The sequence below is a fragment of the Aricia agestis genome, chromosome 14 (genome assembly GCF_905147365.1).
Source record: "Aricia agestis chromosome 14, ilAriAges1.1, whole genome shotgun sequence".
Classification (NCBI taxonomy): Eukaryota; Metazoa; Arthropoda; class Insecta; order Lepidoptera; family Lycaenidae; genus Aricia; species Aricia agestis.
This window is the reverse complement of record NC_056419.1, coordinates 10,592,223-10,608,343: the sequence shown is the minus strand read 5'-3', so window position 1 is coordinate 10,608,343 and position 16,121 is coordinate 10,592,223. Positions and strand designations below refer to the sequence as shown.

Below are 16,121 nucleotides of genomic sequence, written 5' to 3'. Positions count from 1 at the left end.
AGTAACTTTATAGTGCCCAAGTGTGTGCGCAGTACACAAGAGCACTCTCTATTCCTTTACTCTCATAACCCAGTGGGACGGAAGACCGACACGACCGGCGAGAGATCAGGCGCAGGACCGACTTTTTACATGCCCATCCGACGCATGGATCATCTTACTTGTCAGACAATCAGGTGATCAGCCTGCATTGTCCTAACCAAACTTGGAAATAACATGTTTCCAACGCGGGATTCGAACCCACGACCTCCGAGTCAAGAGCCAATTATATTATAATACCATCTTGCGTCTAGAGGGGTCTTAAAACAGACCATTAAAAACAATGTCATGCGTCCGGACTCATACAAGTCATACAACAATCCGATTGAGAATTTTTCCCATAAATCAAGGTTCATTTCCATCAGTTTGGATTTCGTGAAGTATCGCATCGGTAACGAAAATTTTTCAATCAAAATTTTAATTGAATTTTAAAACTCAGCTTCGGCATACTTTCGTGCATGCATTGCAATAAGTACTTTTTTATCAATGAGTTGTAAACTACGAATAATAAAAACTTATTCGTAGGTTGTAAATAAAAAGTCTTTTACTTTCATCTCAGGCCCACTTGCACAAAACCGGATTAAAGTTAACCCTGGGTTATTATACGAGTATAATAGTTTAACGGCCTGGTGGCGCAATTATATTTTGTACAATATTTGACGTTATCATCCTATTCGTAGAATAAATTCACAACATCAGAAAAAAATTTACGAATACCGCTATCGAGCGATAGTTTAATATACTATTAGCTACACGCCAATAACAGAAATCAGTAATAACAATTTTAATTGAAACTGATTCAGTTTATTTTATCGATTCCCTCGAAGAAAATTTATATGACCATAAAAACATCCCCATTTGTAGTGACACGAATCAATTCAACACTTTTATTATCCCGTAATCGATTTTATGATTATCGATAACGGCGCCGATCAATACAGAAGGTGCATCATTAACAAATCCAATTGAATCCGAAATAACACAAGAGCCCGCGACAGACTTCCGTCATTTTGTGTCACACTGCCAGACCACCTCAAAGTCTTCAGGGGTGTCCGTCAGTTGAAAGCGACTGTCAAGAATAACTGGCAGTGGGAGTCGGGAGATGAGATTTTTCCAGCTATCCCGAAGAAAATAAAATAAAAAATTGAGCTATATACTTTATCGAAGGTTAGGTAGACCTTCAGAAGGAGAAGGTCTCAGGAAACTCTTAAGGTTAATTCAGACCGCAACGCGACGCGTAGATGCATTTCTAAATTTTGTACTGAATTGACAGATTTCAATTGCGTGAGACGTCATGCAAATCTGTCAAATCCATACAATTTAGAAATGCATCTTCGCGTCTCGTTGCGGTCTGAATTGACCCTTAAAGTAACCGCGACTGAAACTCCATAGTTGCTAGTAATTCTTACCCCTATAGGAGTCACATACAGAAGTACTTTCAGCTTTTATAAAATGACGAGAGACTGACTATCGGTGGCTCTAGGGTTAAATGCCCCTTAAAGCCACGGTCCATCGAGGCCGACTACAACACTAGTGATTGATTTAAGCTGACAGTTATTGATTGACAGCTGACAGCGGACAATATGGCGACGTGTCAATCTCCACAACATGCCGGTTTATTCGACGCATAAACATTTTTCATTGGACATAAACGTTTAAATCACGCCGGTAACATAAAACTAGTAATCTATATCATCAATGGGGCCGTCTTGGTAATTGTATTACTGAGAACTCACTCGGACGACGGTAAATTCTATTTAGATCATTGCCTGTCACAACTTTTTCTTGGTCCTCTTGGGTAAAATATGATTTACCGGCAAATCCTTTAGTGCTTATCTTACTAACGCCTGTTAAAGATAATATTTGTTAAGTATTTCTCTTTATTAACCAATTAGGTCTCACCGGTTATGGGTTACAGCAAAATACATTTTATTTAATCAACGATTAACTCTAATAAACATTGGTGAAATTGGCATGTCAATTTTCTAGCATACTCTAGCAGTCAAAAAGGTAATGCCTCATGAGCTAAAAGAAAATTTTATGAAGGTAATATATTAGGTAATATATTACTAGATGCAACTTCGTCTCTTCACATAGTTCACAATAAAAAGTATCCCTTGCCAGTTTTTCCAGTTTTAATGTATTTACTTATACGCTTATACCAATTAACAGAAAGTTTAATTATTAACAGAAAATTTAGTTAACAGAAAGACAAACTTTCTCATTTTAAATAATATTACAGGCACAATACAGTGTAGAAGTTTGCATTCTCAACTAACATATCAGACTAGATGACTAGAAATAGACTTTATAATTTACGTAATGAACACATTACACAGCAGAAAGACTACCAAGCAATTTTAATTGCACCACAAAATTGTCTCATTTACAATTTTCCACCATACGCGGTTTGCAGCGAGACGTCGTAAAAATACAGTTGCCACTTATTTCGAATAATTCCGTAAACCAAAGTTGATATGGGCTATAAAGCGCGCATTACATACGCGTACTATGAGCGTTAAATAGTTACGGTATTAGTGGAAACTTGTCAATTTTCATAAAGTATAATCAATTGTAAAAAAATTAAGGTTTTCTCTCTTACTTCAAAATTGTCCATAAATAAATAGTGTAAATCAATAGCGCTGTACGTGATTAACGTAGAAGATTAAAGTTTTCACCTTGTTGAAGAAAATTCGCATATCATTATTATGAATAATACGAATAAGCATAAACTTCATAAAATAAAAAAGCAAAATTGGAGCCGCTTTATGTAGACGTCCTAGTGTGTGTACACTGTACACTGTACTGTATACACATATAAAACTACGCCTAGGCAACGGCAAATTTTGACTAACACATTAATGATAAACCAGTCTCCTTTGTAGAACTTTGTTTTTCCCTGTATAATATCCTTTTGTATATCCTAGTAGTAAATGCAGCAGATTTTTAACTTCAATTACTGAGATCCGAAACAAATCTAAGAAACTTATGCAACTAGGAAACTTTCATGCTATCGAAATAAACACAGGAAAAATAATTTGACAATCAGCGACTAGAAAAGTCCTATATTGTCGGAATCAACTCAGCGACGGCAACAGGAGGACATTTGGTGAATAATACGAAAACATAAAATATGACAGTCTCGCGTCTCCGCTATTTGAGGTTCAGTCTGCGCGGGTTGGTATGGGGCCAAAATTGCCCCGGCAGCACATAAGCCGAGGCTAATCTCGGATTAATACCCATATTGCGGGGCAAAGAAATCTAGGACATGTTGGGATAAACAAATAAATAGAAAATAAATAGAAGTAAATAGAAATAAAAAGAAGTCTTTGGGGATAAATGAATCGACATCATCAAGTTATAATTTTCTTAGTAACGTACGGTTTGTTAATTGTTACAATATATTACAAAATGTAACAAAACTAAGTGATAATACTTCAGATAGAGTTAACTGTGAAAGTAGTAGTGATGAAGGAGTTACGTTTATTTTTGTTTAGGCAAATTCCATAACGTTAATATATTCCGCTAGGTATATTAACTTTATGGCAAATTCATAATGCCGGGGTGTTTCTTATAGAAACATGGAAGTCACTCTATGTAGCGCTAAAACATTCATAGTGAACTCTATTACATTATGACAAGATTACGAGACTCATAAAATATACCCTACATTACTTAGTTTTGTTACACCTATATAGACATGGAAAATATGTTAGTGATTCTCTAGAATTTTCATGATGAAGTTCAATTTTTTTTCTAGCTGCCTATACTCTTTGAATTGGTTTAAATGGTAACAAACAAACAATTCCCTGAACAGAAGGGCCATCGCCGCAGGCAGACACACTATATATTATTATTAGTATTTATATACAGTGTGTAACAAAAATGAGTGATAATACTTTAGGGTGTGTACGTGTTCCTTGTAGAGAGTTGACTGTGAAAGTAGCAGCGCTGAAAGACGAATTTTTTTTCACTTTTGGGCAAGGGCCCCAGCGTCACGAGTTTCCCCATACAAAAGTAAAAAAAAATTTGGTCTTTCAGCGCTGCTACTTTCACAGTGAACTATCTACAAGGAACACGTACACACCCTAAAGTATGATCACTTATTTTTGTTACACCCTGTATATCACATATTATATACTAATAATATGTATCACAAGTAGTGCTAGCACGGCGAAAAGTCGAAATTCAAAAGTATAGACAAACTGTGGACGTAAACTTAAGGTGTCGTTCCGATCTTTACCGCGGAGCTCATCGCGACCGACAAATATTCAATTAAAATGCCACTTTATGACAGACAGACAGTATATGTCATAAAGTAAGATGTTATTTGAATTTTTAGGACTATATTCTGGCATAAAGTGGCATTTGAATTGAATTTTTCTGAACGAAATTAGATCGGAATGGCACCTTAAGTTTATCTCCACAGTTTGTGACTATAGTCTGCCATAACTCATAAAGTGGCATTTTAATTGAATTTTCCGGAACGAAAAAAGTTTGGAACGACACCTTAAGTTTATCTCCACCATATCTCCACAGTTTGTCTATACTTTCGTATTTCTACTGGTTACCGTGCTAGGGCTAAAGGAAAAGCTCTATAGAACGTCGTAAGCCTATGGTATACTCCATTACTCCTGCGTTACCTCACCACCTTACCGATACTTTGATTTGAAAACACCGCAAGCTGCAGCCACGAACCACTGACTATAGGCCGTTATTCGTTCACAGTTATAATACCTGTATTACTATGAGAATAATCCTTATGCTTTTAGCATAAAGGTTAAAGAGTCGAACGGTCTAAAGTTATAATATGAAGAATCTGTAAATCTTAAACTTTATGAAAATGATTAAGTCAGCGTGAGAAAATCTCCTCTTCATTTTATAATTTATACAACTGTCGAAGAATGTCTCTATTTTGAACCATTAAAAATTTGAAAAATGACTAAACATCTTGAATGAAAATTAATTTTATAAGTTCCTAGCTGACCCGGCAAACATTGTTATAAGCCATTTAAAGTATTCGTTAGTAGTTTGTTAACCATATAAAGTATTTCGCCCATATTATTTTATTAAAGTGAGAAATAAATATGGCAAAACGGCAACGTCCATCGCTATCCCGTCGCACAAACAATGGTCGCCGTCAGTTTCGAGTTGTAATAATTTACTATTAATTATTTTACAAAGGCACTTATCAATATAAAAAGTACCCAGTAGCCGATTCTCAGACCTACTGAATATGCATATAAGATTTGGTAAAAATCAGTAAAATCGTTTCGGAGGAGTACGGTAACTAACATTTTGACACGAGAATTTTATATATAAGAAGAAGATATTATATTTACTTCATGATTTCTTTATAAGCAACCTCATGGCCAAATAAAGATATTCGGCCATGAGACATAACTGTACGGTCAAACATGACCTCTAACCTGGTCACCAAAACAGTTTAATGATTATTAAGACAATACAGATCATAGGTTATCTCCGAAATCAAAGACTAAAGGCCTACCGAAGTTTACGTACGCAGCTAACCACATTTCGACTCCATTACTATGACGATAAGGTCCAATTGTGACCATCAGGTATTCCAGCAACTGTACAGTCGTGCGCATTAATATTTTATTGTTTCCGGTATCTAGATAACGGAGATAAAAAATTGACAAATAACCGTTAATACACAGTAAAACTACGGTAAAGATATTCAAACTACGTCATCAATAATGTATTGTGGACGTCAATATAAAAAGAACTTTTTATATTCCCAATGATGTCATGGGAATTTGGTAGTTGCGTATTACCATATTACACGGTTTGGAATTTTGGTATCAAGTTGCGATATTGCTTTTAAAAGTGGAAAAATAATTGTATAATGGATTCTATTAAAGGTTTGTGACAAAATCCTAGAAAAAATTTAAGTAGACGCAACACGAGTCACGACACATAAAGGTCGCATTAGGTATAAAAAGTTTTTTTTTTAATGAAATAAGGAGGCAAACGAGCAAAACGGGTCGGATGGAAAGCAACTTCCGTCGCCCATGGACACTCGCAGCATCAGAAGAGCTGCAGGTGCATTGCCGTCCTTTTAAGAAGTAATAGGGGAGGGTAGGGATGGGAAGGGAAGGGAATAGGGTAGAGGATTAGGCCTTCGGTAAACAAATTTAAGTTTTCACCAATAATCAAATCTCTTAAGCACAGAATATGTTAATCTTAATGCAATAATTATTCAAAATATTGTCTTTCTGAAAAACATTAAGTAACACTTTCAATTTGTTGATGTCAAGAAATGTCTCTCCTGTTACCTTATTTTCCTGTTCTGAGACTGTTACGACTGTTACTGAGTTTTCCAGCTTTCCCACCAAATAACAATAACATAATGCGGTTTCACAAAATACATAATATAATATAATATTTTATGATTAAGGCAAAAGTTCGTGTGGTTTCGAAATCGCCGATTTAGCCAAAGCAACGAAAGTGGGAGACGAAATATAAATACTAATAAAAACATAGCTTGACAGACAAGGATAATACACAGGGTGGTTTCTTATTATTAGTTCTGCGATAGGAGTTTATCACTTCAATAGAATTTATTAATGCAATGTTTTCACACTAGAATGCAGCACCAGCATAGACATTAGACAGTAAACAAAAAGTTTTGAAACATGTCAGATTTTGGTCGGATTATTTACTGTGTGTGCTAGAAGCGCCCTCTATTGGGTAACGTTAAAATTTTGTAAGCGTTAGTGAATGAATACACTTTTGTCAGAAAAACTACAAAATACAGTCGTTTCTTAACATTATTTTCACTAGGCGAATTGTATGCACCTCTTACTTATTAACGCCTATGTCCAAATTTAAATAGCCTTAATACCACATAAATCATATTCGAAGCCTCAAAATTATGGTCACACGTTAGCATAAAGAGAAAGTGTTATCAAACACTGTGTAAGACATTCAATAATTTCATATCTACGTCAACACTGCGACAACATAATATATGAGTGTAAATAATATTCGGGAATTAATATACGAGTATGAATTAGGGAACGTACCTGTAACAAGTGTTCATTTTTCATTCTTACTTCTTATGCCCCCAGGAAGACACACATGGATTAAATAAGATGTATCCATGTAGATTTTTTAAAATTGTATTAACTTTTTGTCCTGAAGGCAGGTCATTGTAGCCCTGACGTCGCTGCCTGCTCATTAATTGAGCGATGTGGTTTGTGGTGGTTGAGGCTATAAAGGAGATTTTACAAAATGGCAAAATGAAAAGGCTTTGACTAACTTTCATAAAGTTCCTCTTTGAATTTAGTCTGTTTTCTATCAAATTACAAATCATGAAAAGCTTTGACGTATAAAATCGGAGTACAAGTTCAAAGTCACACGCTCAAAAGGCATTTAGTATCGGTACGTTTTCTTACATAACTAAGCCGGCCCAGAATTCGTAAAGTAAGAAAAACGATCGTTGATGAGATACAAACATGTGTACTCAATATATTACTGCCTAATTACTCATAGATTATACTTATCGACGCTTTATTAGTACCGATAGGATGTACCAATCACAATTTCAAGATTACAGATGTTTTACCGTTTCACCGTCCTACCTACAGTAATTATACAAGAACGCATTTTAATAGTGGAGAACAATCACCAACTACATAGGAAATACAAAGTTTAAAAAAAATATATTTTAATTAATGAGATTTCGATTGAAATATTTTTTAGGATTGTTAATAAAATGTCACATGTCATTATAATTAATCATGCTATTATTGTTAACATTTATTAGAGTACGAGGGTTGGAGGCCTGGTGTCTTGAAATACAAGCAGGAAACTGCTTAGTTTAAGACGCCAGTCTCCCCACAACATATGTGCACTGTATTGTAAATGTTATAAAATATGTAAATTGTTTATTGTGGAGAGAAAAATAAACATTATTATTATATCATTATTAATAGATAGAGCAATATAGGCTATTATAATTTGTATAGCTAGTGATGACAAAAAAACGTGATTACAACGTCGTAAAGTTCATCTTTCCATTCAATTTTTAGACATACAATATTATGGCTTTAAAATAAAATAATAAACGTGATAATAACAAGAATTGACCAGCTACCAGTAGTACGAGTAAAATAGTAAAAACTTAAAAGCAAAAACTTAATGTTTGTGATCAATGATCATTGATTAATGTGTTATTTAACTGTTTGCCAACTTACTGCTTAGTGCTTACTGAGAGTCTAGTCTCTACGTCTTTTCTAGAAACTGTATATATGTAGATTATGTTTATTTTTTATTTCAATTTTTATTATATTATGGCAAAGAAAAGAACGCGGAAGAATATATTATTTTAGCCCTCTTCATTTGCTGAAAGATATACGATATAAGAACATAATATGTTGTATGGATTAACATGTGTAATTTTTTACAATGCAAGACACTTTATAGATCTCCTTGCCTTTTGGTAAAGTCCTCTAGACATATTATTAAAATTTAAAGAGGGTCGATTTAAAAATCTACTTTCTTTACTTTCCTATCAGCCCTAGTAGACAAGTGGCAAGCGATTATCGTAAACGCTAACAAAATGTATGGGATTTGACATAAGCCATCGCTTCGCTAGCGAATACTAATGTCAAATCCCATACATTTTGTGGCGTTGGCGTTTACGATAATCGCTTGCCGCTTGTCTAGGCCCTCAGATGTTTAAAATGAAGGCGTTTAAGTTACGTTTTTTTACCGCTAGACATCTTACTGATTTTCTTGAAGTTTTTCCGACTATCATCCCGTTTATAGCGGTGGAAAACGTGTCTAGGTTTCCCAGATTTTCCGCTGCCCTATTTCAGGAGCTAGACAAGCGGCTCGTTGGTCTAGTGGTATGATTCTCGCTTCGGGTGTGAGAGGTCCCGGGTTCAAATCCCGGACGAGCCCTTCATTGACTAGATTTTTTGCTTATTTTCATGTTTCAAAAACAAGTAACTTATTTTTAAATCCGATATTATTCGAGAAAGTAATAATATACCTATGTAGTACGTTGCTATGGGATAAAAATGTCTGTCTCTTTGTGCTTAAACGGCTGACCGATTTTGACGGGTATGGAGATATATTAAGTTCCACGAAACAACATAGAATTTTTATCCTGCAAAAATAAACAACTGCGGCGCGAATTTTTAAGCAAAAGCGTTACGAGTAACATCGAATCATAATCGAAAGACTCATAAAACTGATATTGAAACTTTTACTATTTCAACGTGGTATCTTGTCGGTAGTCAGTACTAAGGATACTTTCAAGGAATGTAAAACTAAAATATTCAAACTGTAAAATTTATAACACAATAAACTTTAAACAAACAGTATAAGTTTGGATTGAGATAACATCAATACATTTTTTATCCTGGTCTATGATCAAGTGATCAAGTTTTAATACATCGCTTCCTGCCCATCGGTTTTATTGTATCGATGTGCTTTATTAAAATTATTATCGAATCATCTTCCATTGGTAGAGACAATAGAGTTTGATAATAAATTGACGAGGCTATGCATGGACTTCATTGACAGTGTTATAGATAGAAGACAATTATTAATTACCATTTTTATAGTGGATGTACGAATTTATAGGCTCCATTTTTTCAGGAGAAAGACTTACATCTAGTATAGGATTTTTCGTCTAGAATCAGATGTGAAAGTTCGTTTGATGTCCAGTTTTATTTTGGAATATTCCCTTATTCCCTCTGGGCTTTTAGTCAAGTTGGATTAAATGGAGACTAGATATAAAAATCTGTAGGTTTGACATAAGACATCGCAAGCGACATTGTATTGCGTTAAGTCTAATTCCGTGCGTTTGTTTGCGAACTTGACTTGAAAAGATGACTTTGAAGTTACTACACAGTATGTATAATTATTTTCTGCGCGTTTCAATTTTTCGTCAGCATAGCATGGAATCTCGGAATGTACAGAAAAACACCCGTGATTAATTTAGAAAAAAAATCATTTAATCAACAATAAGCTGACAATCAATATTCTTTTGCCATATTAACTAGGCAGAACAAATTTATAAACACAACAATAATGTGAATCCGCATTCTTGTTGGCGCCGGCGCCGTGCGCTTTTTATTTATTTATGTTAAACAAATTACTCGTTTAATTATGTCAGCTGACCCCGATCGACACGAAACAGTACGATTATTGTCATAATATATAATACTATAATATTATGAGATGCGAGTAGCCGCGAAGACCCGCGTTCCATTTGATCGAACGATCAAAACGCTCAAAATTGCGCGTTTTGATCGTTTTTAACATCAAATGGAACGCTAGGTAGGTGGCTATAGAGATGCAACTAGTTACTAGGTAAAAGGTAACATAGTTTAAACACATGTAAGTTACATTTCGCCTACGATTTTGCCGCAATATCGTATTATATTCGTAAGAAATTTCGGCAAAAACGCACTTCAGTAGGTTGGCAGCCTAATATACTCTTAGGTAAACCGTACATACAAATATGTGCACTTAGCTTTTATAAGTTGTATAATATAGCCAGATAAAAGTTTTGCAAATATGTATAGATTCTTGAGTAAGAATGCTTCTCGAGAGTCTGCGTTTTTCAGGGCTTTTTACCGACTTCCAAAAAGGAGGAGGTAGGGGAAGGTTGCAACCATTGGACCGCTTCCTTCATCGGACCGCTTAAATATTTCGTAAAATATCAACTCCAGCGACGTGTAGGTACATTAAAATCCTTGCTCCGCGCGGTAAAAGCGGCTCCCCGCTACCTCAGTTTCGCCGCGGCGCCCGCGAGTGTGTGACGTGTGCAAGTGTGATTGCGGCGCTCCGGATAGAAAAAATACGACAGCTTAACTTTGATGTAAGTATTTTAATACCTTGATTTGATTAATAGTAGATGTTAAAATTTTTTGAGAAGTTGTTTGTGCTTGCGTTGGAATGAGTTATTTTTGTCTCAAGACCGCGGTTATTTTTTTATAATCCTATTTTTACGTAAGGACCCTGTTGCCATCATCGGACCACTAGCATGGCTCGATCATTGGACCGGTCTAATGATAGAAACTTTTTCTATTGATGATTTCAAAATATAAATTATTTGATAATAATATGTTTATTGTAATTCACTATTCCAGAATGGAGGCAAAACGAAAATATTATGCGTGGAATGAAATGAGCATGAACTTAGTCATTGAAGCAGTTAGAAAAAATAAAGCAGGTTTGAATGAGGCAAGTCGGATGTATGGAGTTCCTAAGGCCACCCTTAAACGAAGACTGGATGGAGTTAATAAAAGAGCCAAGGACCATGTTCAAATAGCAGGGTCTGAAGGAGATCTACCACCAGAACTGGAAAATGATCTATGTCAAGATATCCTCGAGATGGAAAGTAGTTTTTATGGTGTCACACCTTTAGATATTCGACATTTTATTTTTATTGATTTTTGTAAGTAGCCTTGAATGGACCACTATCGTTTTTTGTCTAAGTCCATTGATAGCAACTTAGTGGTCCAATCAAAGCGACTATGGTCCAAAGAAGGCAACGACCACAAAAACGCTTTACCTCAATTTTCTGTGAAACCGTCAATTTTATTCACCCCTCCGTGAAATATTATATTAATAAAGTTGATTGGAAACAAAACCAGCAACTGTTTTTATTTAATCATCAAAATTAAAGAAGTTATGTGGCACGGAAGTTAAGTGGTCTAATCATAGCAACCTTCCCCTAATACATTCGGCTGTATGTATCTTTTTTTTATTATTTGTATGTTCAACGATAACTCAGCCGTTTGTGATCCGATTTTCAAAATTCTTTTTGTGTTGTATAGGGTTTAACTCGAATTTGGTACCATGTTAACAAAAATGGTAATCTGATGATGGGATCCTGAAGGAATCGAGGGGAATTGAAATTTGTAGGGAAACATATAGTGATTTCAATTTTTTCTGAAGCATTCGAGGTAAATGCTACCAAAAAGTAAGATTTCGCATCAGGTTATACCCTGGATCCGAAGGTACCCAACAGAACTTTTGAATCCTTATAGATACAGATTCGGGGATTTCGGCGTTGTTTAAACAACTGAAAGCATAAGCCAACACATCAATTTTATTGATCATCATCATCACAATCATAATTATGCCATGGATCATCACATTATGACCCAATTATTGATGCTTTTCGTGATATTTTGCATCGAAGCAGATGTTTTTGATGATTATTTCGCTGTTTGTGGACCAATTTTCAAAATTATTGTGTTGTTGTATAGGATTTATATCCTATACAACATCTTGCTTTTGTATAATAATTACGAAAGTGGTGATCTGATGATGGCATTTTTCAGAATTCGGCTAAATCTCAACTATTTCTGTACATACTACAGTCTTCATTACTTCTTAAAAGCTTCAGATATTCTGACATTGACTGAACTCACGATAAAATTAGCTGGTACCGACTTCAAAGTAGTGAAGACTGTAATATGTACAGAAATAGTTGAGATTTAGACGAATTCTGAAAAAGGCACTATTATAGAGTAAGAGTTATTTAATACTTTTTAGTTCACATTATTATTGTTTTAAATTACCATGGAAGTCGGTTTTAATTTTTTGTTAAAAATAATAATCAGTTAGTATAAATCTTAACAAAATTATTTCAGATGAGTTGAAAGTTTAACTCAAAAACTTATCTACCGACTATAATGTAGAAGCATTGCTTTAAAAATATTCAGTTACTCGCTCCTAATCATTACCAATGGACCAAAACGCCTCTAGCGCGTTCGCAGCCAACAATTACAATTTATCTAAACAACACTGTAACCAAAGGAAGCCGTACCGTTGAACAAACGTATCAATAATTACCGGTATCCATTGATTTATAAATGACCCAGTGCCATAGTATCACTGCACGGAAATACGAGCATGTTTTATCCGATGTTAATGCCGTTTGTTAATCTTTTTAGTGGCAAAGAATAGTTCATAGAAGCGACAAAGCGAAAGATGAAGTGGCACCGTTATGATTTGGCGATTTGATTGACAAGTGTCAAAAAACGCAGCATTGGTTTTCATTTCAATTTGGCGCTGTTTTTAAAAGCTTTTATTTAACTTGCTCTGTATGTATGTATGTATGTATGTTCGGGTGAAATCTTGCAACTAAATTTTGGAGTAGATATATTTAACCGATTGAGCTGAAATTTTGCATACACATTTAGTTTGGATGACAATGCACGATATGGTATGTGACATCACTCTAAATCCAATATGGCCGACCATCCAAGATGGCGAAATAGTTATTTTCTATGTAGTCCTACAATATGGATACTTAATGAAAGGGCTTTTTGAGAGTAACTCGAAAACTAATGTAATGTAATTCTGCATCCAATATGGCGACTCGTCCAAGATAGGGGAATAGTTGCACTACTGCAATATGGGTATCAAATGGAAAGGCTCATTGAGAGTAACATGAAAACGAATGTAATGTCACTCTACATCAAATATGGCGGCTCATCCAAGACACGGGAATAGTTATTGTTAATGCACTTCTGCAATATGGGTATCAAATGAAAGGGCTCGGGCTGAATGTTTAAATGTCAGGTCAAATCCAGCCGGGTTTTAGAAAATGCTCGGGTGAATTCGGTCACTTTTGTTAAGTGAAATTGAATTTTTTAGTCACGCAGAAATAAACGGAACCCACGGAACTCGCTAAATATAGACACGGTTAACAAATTCTTGAAACAAAACAAACTACAATCAAACAGACTAAAAATTTATCTAGCCAGAGAATAACTAAAAAACAAAAAATAAATTATAAACAAAAAACTTTTTGAGAAAAAGCTTTTATTTAAACACTCTAAAATGAAGAAAATAAATTTCTCCTTAAAATGTTTAACTATTAAGTTATAACTTATAACCTCAATATATTATACAATTTGCATGATAATAAAAGCTTGTCGCGAGACTTAACAATCATGTCAGTGTGCTGTCAGTATTTAATTTTATTAAAATAAAAATATACTAGTTTATTCACAAATCGAGCGATAAGCTTTTATTATCATGCAAATTGTATAATATATTGAGGTTATAAGTTATAACTTAATAGTTAAACATTTTAAGGAGAAATTTATTTTCTTCATTTTAGAGTGTTTAAATAAAAGCTTTTTCTCAAAAAGTTTTTTGTTTATAATTTATTTCCCAATTAAATTGGCGATAAGGCAGCGTTTAATGTGATATTGCCCCCCAAATATTGTAAAACATCATAATTATATGCCTGTATATCCCGCGCTGTATTTTTTTCGCGGCAGTCCTTGAACTCTGTCAAAGACTACAAAAAATGACACCTGCAACCTCAGCCTGCATTCCGGTGAAAACATTGCACAATATTGTAAACTCATGTAGCAATTAATAGTGGTGTCAATATAAAACGCTCGTCATAGACCTTCTCGATAGTGAGATAACGATCAAGATGGCGCCCAAAGCGTCACGAACTGTCACCGGAGTGGACGAGCGCATGCGCAGTAAAACAAAGCACATAAATTACATGTCACTTTGGCGGAAGCCAGGTAGACTACAGGTAGTAAAGATCTGGATTAGATAACTAGTTAAGACGTTAAGTTTTATGAGTTACTAACGAACGGACTAATTTATTGCCTTGTTTATCTTATTTCGCCAAAATACAAAAGATTTAGAATTCCGAAGCTGTATAATTTCAATTTATTGTCTGTCGTTTAAAGGTTGCTGATTAAAAGTTTTTTTTCTGCTACTTCATAAAATACCGTAAATAATGATGCACGGTGCAATAGACTTAAACGCGGAGTTACACTCTCTGTAACTATTTTACAGCTAAGGTACGCGGACTAAAACTTATACAGATTTTGAATTGCAATGGCAACACTAGCTAGCTGTTGGCTGTTACAAAGCTTACTACCTATGGGTTTGCTTCTTAAACTACCATTAACGTTACATTTCGTTAACAAAGGTATTGTTTAAATATTTTGCCGGCTTTAGCTTTTAATGTTGCATTGTATATTTTACAAAAACGCGTATCTATGTACGTGTCTGTAGAGAATTCCTCGGTTTACGTCGCATAAAATCTGAGAGATACCTAATTCCTCACCGAACAGATTCATTATGACAGCGTTGCACGCCGCGCGCCGCCACAATACGCGGTGGCCGTAAGCAAGTAGAGCTACGGACACAATCTCGCCTTCAAACGTCAAAGTTTGGTGATTATAATGGGGATTGTCCATTTTTTTTTAATTTTGCTCATTACAAAAACATTTCGAGGAATAAGGTCAGTGATCGTTTTTCTGTATATAAACGAAAAACATACCCACTAGTTACTTATATTTTTGAACAAATACGTTTAACCTTTGTTTGACCTTCAATGGCGTTAAATTAGCAATAAATTCGACCAACATTACGTTTCGAACTTTTGGTAAGCTTCTCGTATCAGCTTTCACATAATGAGAACTTGCATTTGACGAAACAGCCATTATAAATAAGATTGAAAGGAAATTTAAAACATATGCAGAGGTCAATTGGCGGCCCATGATGACGTCAGAGCGAAACTTTAAAAATTTATTGAGAAAAAACTAGCCAATGAATTTCAAAATTATTTAATTTATATTCTTAAAATACCCTATTTTAACGAAAAAAAAATAAAAAGTACATGTGATTTTTTTTGGACAATGCCCATTACTTGTTATATTTTGTAACAACACATGTAGTTTTGTAATTGTATGGAGGCAGATTTTTGCGATGAGCCCCGGCACGCTGAGCCCCGGCACGGCCCGTCTCAGTGTGCTCACTCCTTAAGGCGTATGCTGCGTTCAGTGTTGGTAAACAATAGAGCAATAAGAAGAGACGAGCCGAACGCAAGTATCGGAGACAACCTCAAACTACAGAAACACGTAGCATACAGATAATTAAACTGAGCCCCTGGCCAAGACGTTTTCTTTATCGTTTCCTCTCTCATCTTGGATCTTGATAATAGCCTTGGATTTTGGTAACCCTTTCTTGGTATGCAATATAATAAAAAGTGAGGGCATATTTCTTGTACCTACGCAAATTTTAGGCATTTTTTCATTAAAATGGGATCAGCA

At 35.0% G+C, this 16,121-nt stretch overlaps 1 non-coding gene across 1 annotated transcript; it reads left to right on the top strand.

The window, feature by feature from the left end:
• Positions 1-8,895: 8,895 nt before the first annotated feature.
• Trnap-cgg lies at positions 8,896-8,967 on the top strand. Its single transcript has one exon. It is a non-coding gene; the product is annotated as a tRNA-Pro (tRNA).
• Positions 8,968-16,121: the final 7,154 nt, after the last annotated feature.